Consider the following 11,905-nt stretch of genomic DNA (forward strand, 5'->3'; position numbering starts at 1 on the left):
AATTAGCAAGATCTTTCATACATATCACATAGTTCAAGGCAAAGAATTGTTTTCTGGTATTTTTGATAGATGTGCTAAAGTATAAAGTGGAGTTTTAATAAGACAGAGCTCTATTCAAGTGTTGTCAATGAAATACCTTTCTTTTCTTTGCAGTTAATTCAGGTTAAATTTGAAATCTCATCAAGGTCAAGTATTTCTGACCAAATTTGAAAAAGAGATTGACAGACAGTACTAGACTTTTTTTAAAATATTATTCTCTTGTTTTTATATGATTCTAGATTTGGGGATCATTTTTCTGTGGATTACTTTAAACTTTGACAATGGAAAATCAAAAAGTTACACAGATCCTTCTGAAGCTGCTGTTGATATGATTTCCAGCTATATCAAAGACAGCTAAATCATACTTTGTAAAATATTCTAGGTATGAAATAGCTAAAAGATTTTGGTGTAGTGATTCTGAGATGGGGAATGAACTGGCAAAGCAGTTGGTGGCTGATGTGAAAAGCAGCTCCAGCATATAAATGTTAATGTCATTGAAAAATATAAGTATGCAGTTTCTACTTTATAAATACATAAATTTGATTGGCATTGTAAAAAACGTATTGGAACAAATTTGCCCTTTCCAGTAACCCTCCTCTGTCATATATACCTTGATCTGCTACTGTGAAACCAAAAGACCAGGTATTCAAAATGGAAAATTTCCATTTGATGTGACCCTAAATGGCTTAGAAGTTCTTCAAAAACCCTTCTGCAAGCCTCTTCTCATTTTAAATTGAACCCTGTCTGTCTTGTCTGTCTTTTCAGCTGACATGAAGGACATTAGGCATCTCTGGCCTCCAAAATAAACCTTCCTAGAAAAAGAGGTAAGTCTTGTAGTCTGCTATGCCTTATGAAAATTATATATTTTCTTAATTTGGAAAAATAGTGGGCATTCTTCTTTTTAAAAATATTTTAGCAATGCTGAAAATTGCTCCTGTAATCTAAAGTAGAGGCCGGAATCTAAACTAATGTAAAAATATTCTAGTTCCATCAAATTCAAAGTTGCAAGCCAATGCACACCAATTATGAATCCAGTAAAGCTGTATGTTAAGCTTCATTCTATTTGTTGAAGTGAAAGGATGAAGATATGATGCAGCCAGATTGTTCCCTCCTAGCATTGTCAAGATTGTATTGTATGGCAATACAAGTCTGACCAACCATCTTAACAAAGAGAGATTTGTTAAACTAGTGTGAGTGTGCCTTGCAGGCCTGTCTCAGAGAAGATGGCAATTTCCTCTTGCCCTTTTTCAGTACTCTTTATACATAGCTTTATGAAAAGCTACAATATTCCCAGAGACATAGAAAAGATCCAGCTAGTCTTACTCACTCAGAACTGAAAGTTTTAAGGTTAGTCTGGAGGGACATTATTACACTGCAGGTCAATAATGCCTCATAACCTTTGCCATGCCTCCTGAGGGCAAACACACACACTGTGATACCCCATTCTGCTCTCTGCTACAGATGAAAGCCTTTGGAAAGGCTGGCTTAAGGTTAGGAACTGTGTGAAGGAATCCCCCCAAGGATGCTCTGTTAGGGGACCAAGCTCGTGTGGAACAGCAGCAAGTTTGCCTCCCCTGAACCTTGTCTGTGTATCACTTTATCTTTGCAGCAAAGGTACTAAAGGGATTCTTGGCTCTAACAAAATGTTTTAGATCCATGCTTCCCTAGAGCAGGGAAGCATTTGAGACTTCTCTGCTCATAAACACTCCATTTCAAGGCTGAGAAAGAAGACACTGGGTGAGAGTGTAGGTTTGGGGTGGGGAGGCCAGTTTAGGTGGGGGTTTAGGTTGGGGGGATGAGTTCTATTCCATTTAAATTTGACTATGCTCTACTCCATTTTGAAGTTTCTCAGATAAGCATAAAATTGCTCCAGGAATTTTTCAGTGGAGAATCATTTCCATTTTGTAAAGCACTTGTTTCAACAGCCCTGAGGCCCTTATTGTAACCTCCTGAACTAGAATGGCCAAAGTAGATTTTGCTTCAGTATCAGGCTAGTGTGATAAACTCAGTTTTTAAGTTACAGTCTATTAGATTATAGCAGCAAAATTAAAAATAACCATTTGACTTATTGAATCATAGCTAAAAGAAATATTTGAAATCTAAACTACATTTATTGTGCTTTGTGCTTACAGATTCCTTCTTATTTATTGTGCATTTGGGCACATTTCCTTTCCAGTTAAAAATTATTCCATTATACTAAAAATTAGAAACTATTTTTAAATTAAATGGGAGCAGAAAAAAATCTGCCTTCCCTCACAAGTCCATAGAAAATCAAGGTAAATTAACATCCTCTGTCTTCTGCTAATAGCAGAAGACTTGCTGCAAAATTAACCTTCCTATGTAGGCTACATTGCTTAAATGCTAAAGAGCTTGGATCATGGGTCCATTTTCACTGACAGGAACCAGAAAAATTAGCAGAGAAAATCGTATTTTCAGCTGACATAAAGAAATTGCACTGTGCTGAAGTCTGTTGTTCTGTACTGATCTGAACAAATTTCAAATCTGGTCCTTCAGTGTGTAGGAGGAAAAGTTCAATAGTTCAAGAAGTTTATATTGCAACAAACCTTTCTGATTTGGCTGTAAGAAATCTGTTTCAGAACCAGTCTGCTTCCAGATATCTAGTTTGACCCCAAAAGTTAATAACAGTGCATTGCACTCCTGAAGTAGAGGGTTTAAAAATAATTAATCATTTTGAAGGAGCACTGTTGCCATATTTTTTGCGTTTTTTTTCCCCATCTACATTCCTTACCAAAGGATTTGCTTTCAGATTTGGAAGAGATCCAAAATCTAAACTACCTTTTTTATTCTCTGCTGCTGCAATGTCCATTTCTTTCTTGGTTACAGTAAGGTGCAGCTTTAATGTTTTTTGTAGAATCAAGAGAAATCCTTGCCAGCCTCCCAGAAATAAACACAATAAGGATCATAGGGTAGAAAACATGGACAGAAGATGCAAAGACATGCTATGCAAAAACATGTGGTGTTGCATTTTCTTGTCCAACTTTAAAGAAGAGACAACTTGCTGCTAAAAATATGTGTATTTTTTATTAGAATTGATTAGTCTTGTCAAATTGTTTTAGGCTCACTCAGGCACATTCTGATTTTCAGGCTGCTGGGCATTGAATCGGGACTATTACATCTCAAGTGCTGAGTTTTTGTCACCTAATCATTCCTTCTCCACACAGTCCTAGGACTGCACCTCACCCAGCACTTTGGAAAACTTGTCCCACAACCTACACCAGCCCCATCTCCAAACCAGTCCTTCATTCCACAGCTGAAGCCTCTGCAGAGTCTCGCACATCAGAAACTATTAAACTCAATTTCTTTAGTGGCTCAGTGGGACACAAGTAGGCTCAGCACTTCTGAAAAGAAGGCCACTTATTTAATCACCTAAATGTAGATTTGAGTCCCTATTGTTGAGAATCTAGGCTGCAGAATATGAGCCACTTCAACAGGGACACCCTGGCCCCTTTTTCATTGCTCTAGCAAACAAAGCAGCTGTAAATCCAGCTGGGTTTATGGCTCTGTTGTATTACTGGAACAGCAGAAAGCAGCCAAAGAACACTAGTGAACCTGTCCATATATATCAGAAACCTCAACATTGCCATTTTTAACTGTCAGATTTTTCAGATAAATAAATTTGTACCTTTAATGTTGGTTGTATAATGGACAAGGACAGTTAAAGAACAAATTCTTGCTTTTTTTTGCCTTTCCACTACTGAAATCTTGGCTTTTCCAGCAAGAATTTGCTTTCCTGAGACCTGTCTAGAACTTCTAGTTGCAAAGTGATGCCAATATATAAATTATTTCACCTTTCAGTGCATGTTATGAATACATAGCACAATAGACACTTTCATCATCACCAGTCAAAGAGCATGTTGAGAGTTGCACTGTGTACTTTTTCAGCACCAGAAAAGGTGCATGTATGAAGGTATCACAAAGCACTCTGTGATGGAGATGAAAACCCAGCTGAAGGTCTAGTCAGACATACTTAATGTCCTTCCTATGATAAAGGGTGTTTATGCAAACTTATATGTGCTATTTATATGGAGTCACTTTGAGAAATAATCTGTCATTTTGCACTTGCTTCACCATCTCTCCAACGGTTATTTATAACTATTTAACTATTCCTATTTATTCTGCACACTCAGGGAGGCCTGATTGGATGGGTGTACTCAAGACACATACAAAAATTACAGGTGAAAACTTTTAAACTGATCAGGCTTTTGCCTTATCAGACATCACAGCTGGCAGACAGCCCTGCCATTGAACATGTCAATTCCATAGTTAGAAACTGGTTAAGAAGTAAGCCAAATCACAGAGCTATACACTGAATTGCAATAGATATATTCTGACTACATAATTGCTATATTCTGTACTGGGAGCAGTCACTTCACAGTTACTTCATTTTCCACTTTGAGGCAACCCTTCCCTATAGAGCATTTCAGTGCAAATATATTCACAATAGAAAAGAATCATAATAAATAAAAAGTAGAAATAAATCACATATGAAATATAAAAAAGTTATAACAAGCTGTATGATTTTCTGGAAATGTATTCTCAGTGCAATATACTGTCAGAGGCATTAAAGAGCTAAAAATCTATTTATGCTAATTATTTCTGTCACTAGTAGGGAAGCCAGCTGGGAATCATCACAAACAGAGATATGGCTTGTGTTTTCTCCCCTAACAAACCATGCAATGGCCTTCCCAAGGGGCCCAGCACGTCACCACCACTGCTCACAGCACATACCCTGTATGAAAATGTCCATATATCTGCAGCTACTAATCACAACTTTTGTTGTTTTTTCTATTGCAAGCAGGATGTTTCCACTTGCTTTTAAAACCAATCTGATCATTTGAATTTTTACAGCCATCAGAATCAAGCAATTTTTCACTTCAGCAGAAAGAAGTTGGTATGCAACCATGACAGTATAACTTTTTGATAATAGCACTACAGCTTTCTGTCCTACTTTTGCAGTTTTCCTTTAGCTCAGATTTGCTGAAACTCCTTAAGCACACTTCTATTTTCATTCTTATTTAAGCCAAACCATCTCTTTCTTTGCAGATGAAAGAAGGATTGGTGTGAAAATATTTACAACTCCCTCATCTGCTGTGATAGCTTGTGTTAGCTGCCTTTTCATCCATCACTGACCCAAAGAGCTGAAATCAACAGAAAAAAACTTCCTTTTATCCTTCTCCTGGCCATGTCTTCTCTACCAGAGGCAGAGATATTTAGTTCCCTAGTGCAGGAGATGGACATCTACCAAGGGAAGTCAAAAAAGTAGTGTTTACACAATGCAGGCGGTGGGGAATGTGTGAATTTCAGTATCAACACACAGCACCCAAATTTCTGGGTAAGTAGTAAGTGCCAGTATAAATGACTTAGTGCTTTGTGCCAGCCACACCAGACACCAGTGATAGGTACTGTGCCTTGGCCATAAATATCTGTTTAGTGTTCTGTACTGTGAGGTGGCAGGGCTTGGGTCCGAGCTTTGATTGACTGCAAAAACCCTCCTGAGGCAGAGCAAGAACAAAAGGGCATTTATTCATATAAAAGTAGCATTCTTGGGTTGTGCCAGGGTCCCTTCATTTATTCAAAGATTAAAATAGAAAGAGTTCCTTCCCCACAGATACAGCAAGCCATGGTCCTGATTTACAGCATGTCTGCAGTAAGTGGCCATGTGTGTTTTTGTCCCACTGTAAATGTGAAGTTCAAAAGGATGAGAAGGGGGAGATACACCCAAAAATTAGCTATATGTTTCAATATGGGATATAGGATATTTTTCTTCACCTTAAATACTACTTTATTGTTCAAGTAATACTGCTGGAATGCAAATACATTGCTGTAATTTGGAGATAGATAGATAGATAGATAGATAGATAGATAGATAGATAGATAGATAGATAGATGATAGATAGATAGACAGATGATTGATAGATAGATAGATAGATAGATAGATAGATAGATAGATAGATAGATAGATAGATAAATTATATAGACAGACAGACAGACAGATAGATAGATAGGTAGGTATACACAGTGCACACATTAGCAAGTCAGCCCAGTTGGAACACAGGGGAAAAAATTGTGCCAGCTATAATTCCATGAGCTGTATTCAAGATATCCCTGCTATTTTGAAAACTCAGCTATTAATAGCTATATGTATATTTAATAATATGCCCTGTTAGCTAGCATATGTTAAAAAATCCAAGTCTTCTTTTTTGACAGCAAAATTGTCATAAATTTACTTGTTCAACTTAGGGAAGGCTGGGGTCTGAAATAGCAGTGGTGTCACAGGTTAAATCTCCTCCAGTGTGTGCTCTGCTGATCATCAGCTGAAATTCTGGGGACAGGATGAATGGTGAATTGAATTTCTTTGCTGTCTTTCCCTAAAATATGTGTGGCATCACTAGTTATATTCCGGGTAAGGTATTTGGTGCATGGAAAATGCACCAAAAAGATAATACTGATAGAAAAAATGCTCAGAATGACTGGCTGTCTAAGCAAATCTAAACTATTTTGGGGAAATATAAATTTGTACCTTAAATATTTTCAAAATGTTGAAAGATGAATCTATGTAATTTCTTAATTATTTTCACATTATTTTGAAACACAAATAAAGTACACAGTGGGATTAATATGTCTAGATGTAATAAGAATAATGTTGTATAATTCTGTAATATTTTAAAATATTCTATTTATCATTTTATTACTTAAGCACTTACACAGCTCTGATTAGTTTGGTTTTTTGTAATCAAGACATCTTCGGTTTCTTAAAGCTTTGCCTTAAAGTTTGTGATAGCAAATATAATTCGAAATTTAGAAGGAGAATTTTAAGTGTGAGTTGAATTTTCATTAATTATATGGGCACAGTTTATAAAGTACAAAAAATCAGAATATTCAGAATAAATTTGATTAATTTTTTTTCTTTAAAAAATTTTTTAATTCTTTTTTTCCTGCTTAGAATGAGGATTTAACAATAACATAATTATAAATTTTAATATAATGTCTGTTACAATCCCAACCTTGATATAATATGTACATAATAAATATATACACACACAATACTTACCATACTACAGCTCTGATTTTATGGTAAATAGTCTGGCTTTTTCAGCTCTGATATGATGTGCTGACCACTGCTGGGAGAGGTTGCCTAAAGGAAAATCATTGGGAATTAGCCTGATAAAAAATGGTGCATGAAAAGATAGTGTTGGAGAAGAAGTGGTCTTTTCGTGACAAATTCAGCCATTGAAATATCTTGATAAAATGCAGTTTTCAGTGAAGTAATCCACAGCCTTGGCCTTAAAAGCTGTTCTATATCACCTCCTATATATGCATAATGGCTCTATTTTTCCTCAAGAGAAGCTAGCCTGTTCACAGCAATACATGCCCCTGAGTACTTCTAATTTGAAGGGATGTCTATGCTTTTAAAACTCAGTCATCTTTTTCTGCAACATGTGGGAGTTTTCCCAGCCTGGAACATGTGAGTGGTGACATAATAAATGTTAACATTAAATTCAGATATCATTCATTTAAATGTCTGAAAAGCAAAAAGCTATGTCTGGCTCTCTGCTTTACATCTACACATACCAAATGTCTCCTATGTACCAATGTTTATAATAAAAATATTTCCTAATCAGTGATGATAACAACACAGGGCACCTCTCCCATGAAGACAGGTTGAGAGAGCTGGGCTTGTTCAGCCTGGAGGAAAAAAGGCCCTGAGGAACCTTAAAGCTCCTTTCAGTACCTAAAGGGGCCAGAAGATATCTGGAGAGGGACTTTTTACAAGGGCATGTAGTGACAGGACAAGGGGAAACAGCTTTAAGCTGAAATGGGAGTAGGCTTAGGTCAGATATTTGGACATTGTCTAGTGGAAAGTTTCTCTGCCCTTGGCAGAGGGATTGGAATTAGATGGAATTTAAGGTCCCTTCACCCAATCATTCTGTGCTTCCCTGATTGTACGTTTTTGTGGTTTGGGAAGTTCATACAGCTGACTGCCATTATCCATTGAGGTGGTTTTACTGCAGTTGTGATGGACAACTGGCAAGAAACAGAGAAGCTGTGTAGCTTTTATTTGACTACTTGACATTGCAGGCAAGATGTGGAGAACATAAACTTTCTTTAGTTGTTTTTTTTTAATCCAAATTAAGCATTGTATTGACAGCTTGAATGTTTTGAATAGATGTAAGTTAATTAACTCCCATGGCAGTGAGTCAACAAAAACCTGTTTCCTTTAACAAAGAAACTTTCAAACACCCTTAGTGCATCTTATTGCCTAACAGAAACATCTCAAATTTCTAAGCCATCTATCAAACAAGCATCTGAATGCTAGCCACAGTTAAGTGAGCTACATAAAAAATGTCAGACTATGATTATACTCATTCCATGACAGGAAACTTGTTTATTAATATGGGGTTTTAAATGCCACTCCACAAGTTAAAAGCTTTATGCACATTAAAATGCAGCACATATTTCTACACTGGATTTCAACATATATTATTCAGCACTTGTTACCTAATAAAGCTTTACTTGTTTCTTTAGTGAATGTCTTATTCTTTGTAACTACAGATTTTTGGGTTTGGGGGAAAAAAGAAAATAATGACAGATCATAAGATATCTTAATTCTACCTCATGAAACTTTTTAATAATACTTTCCTTGTTATAAGGGCCCTAGTAAAAGAGAAATTCTCTGTTTCACGAGTAAAATCTTGAACAATATTCAGTTTAATATTGAGCCATGTAATTATTTTTTTTTCTTCCTTTCCCTTCTGCTCATTTTCAGTTCTCAAATTTATGATAATCAGCTCTGTTTCTTTCTTTATATTTGAGTTCTATTTTTGTAAGGGATGCAGTCTTGGAGCAGTGATGTTCAAAACTGAAGGGTGCCAGACCCAAATCCCACGCTGTGTGGTAGTCTGAAAGATTATCTGAAAGATTCCACATTACAGTGATTAAATTAGACCAGACAGTACCACAGCCCCTGATGTGCATGCAGTTAATACTTTGAAAGGACAGAAACTGTTCCCAACAGCTTCAAAATTGTCCAGCATGGAGTAGCTGCTGTGTGGGCTTTTATCCTCCTACAGATAACGTCAAGCATATCTACTGCTGTGTGCATTCTGCAGCCTTGATAAGAGGAAGAAGAAAAACTTTTCAGGACCACAAGACATAGCTAAAACTAGAGCTTTCTCCCTGGCATATTTTTGGTATTAAAATAGTATATTTTTTTTAGTTTTATGAGGCCATAAAAGCGTTTGGATTATGTTTTTTTATGGAGTTCATACTAGAAAAATCTGTGCAGCTATGATGCATTTAATAATTACATTAGTCTTAACTAGAAACACAAGCACAGTATACAGTGATCTTAGAGATAGGACAGATAATTACACTGCAGTGACAGAGAAAACTTCAGACAGTAAAGTTGTTGTCTTTACTGTTAGCAGTGATAATGCAGCACATTTAAGTTAAGTAATACATTTATATGTCAAATTAATCTTTTCCTCAGCACAGTCCTGGGGAAGCACCTTTGTTTCTATGTACCCTGTAAAGTGCATCCCTCCGTGAATCATCAGTCCATGTTATTATTAGTCTTCTGGATTTACTCTGTAACATTATGGAAGGTGGCAAAGTGACCTGAAGCAATAGAATAGACTGCAATAGAATTCATGGACTTGAAAACACCACTGGAGGCAGAGGAAGGAACAATCTATTGCAAATGCCCACCTATGTTTTTTTCATTATTGTTTTGTTTTGCTTTGCTTTATTCATTTTGTTTGGGGGTTTTTTAATGTAGTTTTCTTCTAAGTAGATGAAGGCACTTTGATGAAGAACATGAACAGGTTATGCACTTTCAAATTAAGCACATGAAGTGAGTACAGCAGGCAGAGAAAGTTCCACATGAGGAGGCTAAAATCCACAAAGCACCTGCCTTGTGACTAATGCTTTGTCTTAATCCCATGTTTTCTTTGGCAGTGAGGGCAACTTAAGTGCCCATGTTCCCAACAGTCCTCCCAACAATTAGACATATTTGAGGAGGAGATTTGAAAGGTTTGGGAAAACTCTTTGTTGTTATTTTGGGTTGTTTTTTCTTTTAAACAACAAGGCTTCAGGAACCTGCTTAAGAGCCTGGCACCCCAGCCTGCAATAGGACAGCTGAGGCAAAAGTTGAACATAGAAGTGGGAAAGGACAAAAATGGTCAAGGGAAGAAAGCTCAGATGAGTAATATAAACATGCAGTTACACCAGGAATCTATTCCTCATTTTTGACATCCAGGGCTTGGTCCTGAGGGTGGAATCAGGCTCTACAAGTTCCTCTCACCCAGTGGCTCCCTGCCTGCCCTCAAAGCCAGTGCTAACATGGCACAGCCACCCTGGGGCCAGGAACCAGGATACTGTGAAAGGGCTATTCAGGATGAGCTGCTTTGTTTTTGCTCCAGGGCTGCATTTACACTTAGGTCCTTGCCTGAGCTACTTGTCCATGTGTCTGCACTGGCCTTGCTGATCCTGACCTTGATTTATTTCCAGGTTGTCCCTGGAATTATCCCATCCCTACGGACCCACAGAGTGATCTGGGCTGGGACTGACGCTGGTACTACCACTGGACCTGTTCTGCTCATCTTTCTGGGGTCCCACAGGCTGCATCCTGTGTGTGTGAGGGCACTGCCATGCTGGCCACACTGTCACCCACTCACAGCTCTCCACCACTGCTGGTGCATCTGCTCTGCTGTTCCCTGGTATCCCTTTTCCCAACAGCTTCAACAGATGCAACAGGTCCAAGTGATGTCTCCTGAAGTCCTGCTCTTGTCTGTGCAGTCCTCTCCTTTCCCCACAAGCTATGGTACTTTACTAACTCTTATAAAGCCCCTCATCCAGCTATTAAGGCAGCTCCAATAAATCACTGGTTTTATCAGCTTGCTTTGTTTTATTTTGGCTTGGTATGGTTTAACCTTGGTTTTGGTGTGAGGGACAAGATAAAAAGGAGTTATTAAGGTCAGCAAGTCATTCTTAGATTCCCTTAGCTGCAGTGAGAATCTTCATTTAAGGCTGAATGAAAGCTCCTATGCAGGTATGAAAGTTCTTTAGTCCCTAACCCAGCTTAGTCCTTAATCACAGAAATGAACTGAAGGAAGACTGACTGAATTTATCAACTTCTGATTAAGGTCCTTCTGTTCAAATTAGTATTTCATTAGTTATTCAAAATAGATCAGCTACAACAAGAGCTCATGAACTAACTCTGTCATACACCTAGGTAGAAGGTTAGGGAAGAAATACATAAGCAAAGACAGCTGGATTAATAAATGTTTTTGAAGAGAGAGAGCAAAGTCTTTTAAATTAAATGTAAACATTATTTTCTCTTTTTTTTTTCTGCCAAACCTCTAACTAAACTTGATCTAAACTCATAATCTATTCCAGTCAAACTTGAAATTATATTCTGCAGCCAATAAAAAATCACTCATTTTATCCTCTCTATTGTCAAGATTTCAGTCCTGCTGAAACAATCATTCATAGATACACCCCCCATAAGTGAGACTTTCTTCTCCAGCAGTAGCTGCAGGTGGCAGCTGTGTTGAACCATTGGCAAGGACTCTGGTACATGATTCCTTCTCAGGTAAGGTGATGAAGTTATTTCCCCAGTCTCTATTCCCTGCCTCCCCTGCAGAAGATTGTTATGGGGCAGCAGAGCTCATAATCAAGGGAAGCAATTCAGCTTACCACATATTTCTGTTTTAAACTTCAATCACCAAGCAAACTTATCCCTTGATGAACTCAGGCAGTAATTTCAGCTAGAGCTGGTAACCAGGTTTATAATCTTTCCAGTCACTCTTCCCAAGCCCAACACAAGTTCTGTAGATAGAGTAGG

General features: G+C 37.5%; 1 long non-coding RNA gene across 1 annotated transcript; it reads left to right on the top strand.

The window, feature by feature from the left end:
• Window positions 1–817: 817 nt before the first annotated feature.
• Window positions 818–10,953, top strand: LOC130249934 (uncharacterized). The gene is made up of 2 exons (XR_008839874.1): window positions 818–863; window positions 10,570–10,953. It is a non-coding gene; the product is annotated as an uncharacterized LOC130249934 (long non-coding RNA).
• The last annotated feature ends 952 nt before the right edge of the window (window positions 10,954–11,905 follow it).

This window comes from Oenanthe melanoleuca, chromosome 2 (assembly GCF_029582105.1).
Source record: "Oenanthe melanoleuca isolate GR-GAL-2019-014 chromosome 2, OMel1.0, whole genome shotgun sequence".
NCBI classification, from domain to species: Eukaryota; Metazoa; Chordata; class Aves; order Passeriformes; family Muscicapidae; genus Oenanthe; species Oenanthe melanoleuca.